The sequence below is a fragment of the Sturnira hondurensis genome, unplaced genomic scaffold, assembly GCF_014824575.4.
Source record: "Sturnira hondurensis isolate 20B ecotype Veracruz unplaced genomic scaffold, ASM1482457v3 Scaffold0003693, whole genome shotgun sequence".
Lineage (NCBI taxonomy): Eukaryota > Metazoa > Chordata > Mammalia > Chiroptera > Phyllostomidae > Sturnira > Sturnira hondurensis.
In genome coordinates, this window is record NW_028076324.1 from 874392 (window position 1) to 880048 (window position 5657).

Here is a 5657-nt window from a genome sequence, read left to right on the forward strand (position 1 = left end):
ACAGGGGCATCTCACCCAGCCCCTCATAATTTCAGCTATCATATGTAAATCAGTGGTGCCCAAATCAGCCTGTCTAATCCAAATTTCCCTCTGAGCCTACGATCCGCATACCAGTCTGAAAGCTAGAAACAGGTAGTTTAAACTTTAAATGTCTAAAGTGAAGTTCATCTTTTTCTTCCACTCTCTACACCTGTCCTTCTTTTGTGTTTCTTATCTTAATGAACTATATCATCATCTATCAGGTGTTCATTATATTTGGATCTTCATTGTCTTTACACTAAAATTCAGTTGATTGCTAAGCAGTAGTAATGCTTCCTAAAATAGCTCTCTTGGGATCATCCACTTCTCCTTAATCCCCCTTGCCTCTCACCTACTTGTACCAGCATAAACAATGTACAACACCCTCATCTTAACGCTCCTGCCTCCTGCCTTGTCCTTCACTCCACCCTCAGTAGCCAGGCTTGATATTCATAGTGCTTCGTTGAAACAACCCACTGCCCTTCCTAAATCAATTCATTGGCCTCCCACACATTGGGATTGAAGTTCAAATTCTTTAATATGGCTTACTGTATTAAGCTCTTCTTTGTTTTAGATTTAAAAGAAAAGTTATTAAATTTATTTGGATGACATCAGTTAGTAAAATTATATAGGTTTCAGATGTACAGTTCTGTAATCCATCATTTATATATTGTATTGTGTGTTTACCACCCCAAGCAAGGCTCCTTCAATCAACAAATCAACATTTATCTCCCCTTTATTCTCTCCTAGTTTCTACTTTCCTTCCCTGTGGTAATCACTATATTGTTGTCCCTGCCTAGGACTTCCTTCCTCTCTCCCTCCTTCCCTTCCTTTCTTTCCTTCTTTCTCTCTTTTTTTGCTTAATCCCTTCACCTTTTTTTTACCCAACCTCCCTGCCCCATCCCCTCTAACATCTGTCAGTCTGTTCCCTCTTTCTATGGATCTTTTCCATGTTGTTTATTAGCTTATTTTGTTCATTAGATTCCAGATGTAAGTAACATCATATGATATTTGAGTTTCTCTGACTGGCTTATTTCACTTAGCATAATACTCTCCAGATCCATCCATGCTGTCAAAAAAGATGAGATTTTCTTCTTTTTTTTTTCTTTACAGCTGAGTAGTATTCCAGTGTATAAATGTACCACAGATCTTTTTATACGCTCAGTTGTTGATGGACATTTGGGCTGCTTCCAAATCTTGGGTATTATAAATAATGCTGAATATAGGGACACATATGTTCTTTCAAATCAGTATTTCAGATTCTTAGGATATATTCCCAGAAGTGGAAATACTGGGTCATAAGGCAGTTCCATATTTAATTTGTTGTGGAAACTCCATTCTGTTTTCCCCAGTGTCTGTGCCAATCTGCATTTCTACCAACAGTGCAGGAGGGTCCCCTTTTTTCTACATCCTCACTAACACTTGTTGTTTGCTGATTAATTGATGGTGGCCATTTGGTCATGTGTGAGGAGATATTTCATTGTGTCTTTAATTTTCTTTTCTCTGATGATTAGTGACATCAAGCTAATTGATGTCAAGCTCTTTTTGTGTGTATCAGCCATCTGTATGTCCTTTCTGGAGAAATGCCTATTTAGGTCCTTTGCCCATTTTTTAATTGGATTTTTTTTTGTTGGTGTTGAGTTGTAGAATTTCTTTATACATTTTGGATATTAACCTCTTGGCAAATATGTTTTCCCTTGCAGTGGATTGTCCTTTCATTTTGTTGATGGTTTCCTTCACTGTGCGGAAACTTTTTAGTTTCATATAGTCTCATTTGTTTATTTTTTCCTTTGTTTCCCTTGCCTGAGGAGATATATGAGAAAAAATATTGCTGTGAAAAATGTTTGAGATTTTACTGCCTATGTTTTCTCCTAGGATTTTTATGGTTTTGAGTCTTATATATGTAAGTCTTTCATCCCTTTTGAGTTTATTTTTGTGCATTGTGTAAGTAGGTAGTTTAATTTTATTTTTCACACATGCCTGTCCAATTTTCCTAACATCATTTATTAAATAGAGTGTCTTAAATCTCATTATATGTCTTGCCTACTTTGTCAAATATTAATTGACCATAAAAGTATGGATTTGTTCTGGGGCTTTCTATTCTGTTCCACTGATATCTATATATGATGCTGTTTTTATCACTGTGGCCTTATATTTTAGTTTGATATAAGATAGCAAGATTTCTCCAAGTTTTGTTCTTTTTCCTCAAAATTTCTGTGGCTATTTTGGGCTTTTTGGAGTTCCATGTAAATTTTTGGAATATTTACTCTAGTCTGTGAAATACACCATTGGTGTCTTAATTGAAGAAATTGTTTTTAATCTATAGATTGCTTTGGGTAATATGGACATTTTAATGTTAATTTTTACCATCTAAGAAGACAGTATGTGCTTCCACTTATTTGTAACTTCTTTAGTTTCTTTCTTCAGTGTCTTATAATTTTCCAAGTACAGGTCTTTCACATCTTTAGTTAAATTGATTCCTAGGTGTTTTATTTAATTTAATTTTTTTTGATGCAGTAGTAACTGGTATTGTTTTCTTAGTTTCTCCTTTTGATAGTTCATTGTTGCTATATAAAAATGCAACCAAATTTCTGTATAATTTATGCTGTATCCTGCTACTTTACTGAATCTATTTATCAGTTCTAGTAGATTTTTGGTGGAATCCTTAGAGTTTTCTATATACAGTATTATGTAATTTGCAAATAATGATAGTATTACTTCCTCCTATCCAATTTGGAGGCCTTTTATCTGATTGCTGTGGCTAGGACTTCTATTATGATTCTGAATAAGAAAGATGAAAGTGGGCATCCCTGTTCTGTTCATGAAAAATTAGAAACATTAGGAAAATGCTTGTAGTTTTTGTCCATTGAGTATGATGTTGGCTCTGGGTTTGTCATTGATGGCTTTTATCATGTTGAGGTATGTTCCCTTTTTTCCCACTTTACTGAGAGTTTTTTAGCATCAGTGGGTGTTGGATATTATCAAATGCCTTTTCACATCTATTGATATAATCATGTGATTTTTATTCATCATTTTGTTTATGTGGTGTATCACATTTATTGATTTGTGAATATTGTGCATTCCCAGAATAAATCCTATTTGATCATGGTCTACAATCTTTTTAATGTATTGCTGGATCTAGTTTGCTAATATTTTGTTGAGGATTTTAAAATCTATGTTCAGGGATATTGTCCTATAATTTTCTTTCATTGTAGTGTCTTTATCTGGTTTTGGAATTAAGATAATGTTAGCCTCATAAAATGAATTTAGGAGTTTTCCCTGCTATTGAAATTTTTGGAATAGTTTGAGAATGGTAGGTGTTAGTTCTCAGAATCCTTGGTAAAATTCACCAGCGATGCTATCTAGTCTAGGACTCTTGTTTGTTGGAAGTTTTTTGATTACTGCTTCAGTTTCATTAGTTGCAATCTGTGTATTCAGATTTTCTGATTTTTTTCTGATTAAGTTTTAGAAGATTGGATGTTTCCAGGAATTTGTGTATTTCATCTAGATTGTCCAATTTGTTGGCATATATTTGTTCATAATAATTTTTACAATCCTTTGTATTTCTGTAGAATCAGTTGTTACTTCTCTTCTTTCATTTCATATTTAATTTATTTGGATCCTCTTTCTCTTTTTTCTTGATGAGTCTGGATAAAGGTCTGTCAATCTTGTTTATTTTTTCAAAGAACCAGCTTTTGGTTTCACTGATCTTTTATATTTTTTAGACTCTATTTTGTTTATTTTGCTGTTATTGTCATCATTTCCTTCTACTCACTTGGGCTTTGTTAGTTGTTCCTTCTCTATTCCATTAAGAATAAAGTTAAGTTGTTTGTTTTTATTTTTGTGTTTCTTGAGGTAAGCCTGTCATGCTATGAATTTCCCTCTTTGGACTACATTAACTTTTTCATAGATTTTATATTCATTTTCACTTGTTGCAGGTATCTCTTGATTTTTCCCTTTGATCTCATTATTAACTCATTCATGTTTAGTACCATATTATTTAGACATCCTGTCCTTGTGGATTTTTCAGTTCTTGAGTCCAACTCCTTATTACTTCACTGCCAAGACTACCTAAGCTCCAACTGCTTTGAACTTCTTTTAGGTTCCTGAGAATATCATGTTCTTACACCTCTAGGATTTTGCATATATTTTATTTTTATTCTTGCCTGGATAATTTTTGCTTTCCTTCAAGTTCTTACTGGGAAACATTACCTGAACTTCCAAGCTTGTTTTTGGTAACTTCCCTAAGCGTTTCCTGAGAAAAACCTCCTCCCCACCTCTCCTTATGATGGAATTAATCTGTCTGTATATTAACTATCTGTTTAGGTAATTTATTTCCCATTATCAGTAAGTGTTTTAAACTCATTAGTAAATTGAGTTGATGCCCCTCTCCCAAAAATATGTTCGTGTACTAATACCTTGACCTTGTAAATGATCTTATTTGGAAAAAGGTTTTGGCAGATGTAATTATATTAAGGGTCTTGAAATGCAGCAACCATTCTGGATTACCCTACTGGGCCCTAAATCCAATAAGAGACACACAGGAGATATTTGATAGGCGGAAGAGAAGGGGACACAAACAAAAGAGGGAGATGCAGTGTGAAGATGGAGGCAGAGATTCAAGTAACGTGGTCTCAAACCAGAGGGAATGAGGGAATGCCAGCAGCCACCAGAACCTGGAAGAGGCAAGAAAGGATTCTTTCCAAGAGCCTCCAGAAGCAGTGCAGCCCTGCCAACACCTTGATTTTGGTTTCATAGCCTCCAGAACTGTGAGGGAATACATTTCTGTTGTATTAAGCCACCTAATTTGTGGTAATTTGTTATGACAGCCTCAGGAAGCCAATACAGTTAAGAATTGCCTATCTTTACATTTTTTATTTCCAGTGCCCAGCATTACCCAACCACAATGTAAGTACTCAATAAATATTTCTTGAATGAATGAGTAGTGAGATAAGTTGTTTTCTATATTTGACTCATTTGAGCTTCACTATATCTATACAAAAAATAACTATGCTTAACTCATGTGTAGATATCATGTAGGTATTGTCAAAAAGCTATGACTATAAAAAGGTAAACTACTGTCATACTCATGAATTAAGGTTCTGTTAATAGGCATGTTTTTCTGTCAGTCTCTCCCAGAGTGAATATGTTACTATGAAAGACTTGACTGATTCTGATACTGAGATCACTGTGAGATTTCTTCCAACATGTAGCCACCTGGGTGTGCTATAGAAAACCTGTAAAGCTCCAGTTAACTTAAATGAAAAGAAGGTAGCCATGTTAAAAAAAGCCTGTAAGATAGAGAACAAAATATAATCGTTGAATCCACTGTAATGATAACACTACCTGCAGTATAACTTCCATCCATTTAATGTCTAGACCCAACATGTATCCACATTCAGGTAGCTATTACAATAATTTAGAAGAGACTTATTTTTAAAACTTGACTAACTTATTAAAAAAGAGCTTGTGGTTGAGTTAATACAACCTACAGGGGAGCACTAAATGCACAATTCATGATATAAGTCATTTTGGAAGTATAGGTTGGTATATTCCAGGGTGCTGGTTTTCATTTGAATTCTGCAGACCTTGAACTTCCATTGGTTTGATGTCGTAGCACAGGTACTCCTCTGAACAGC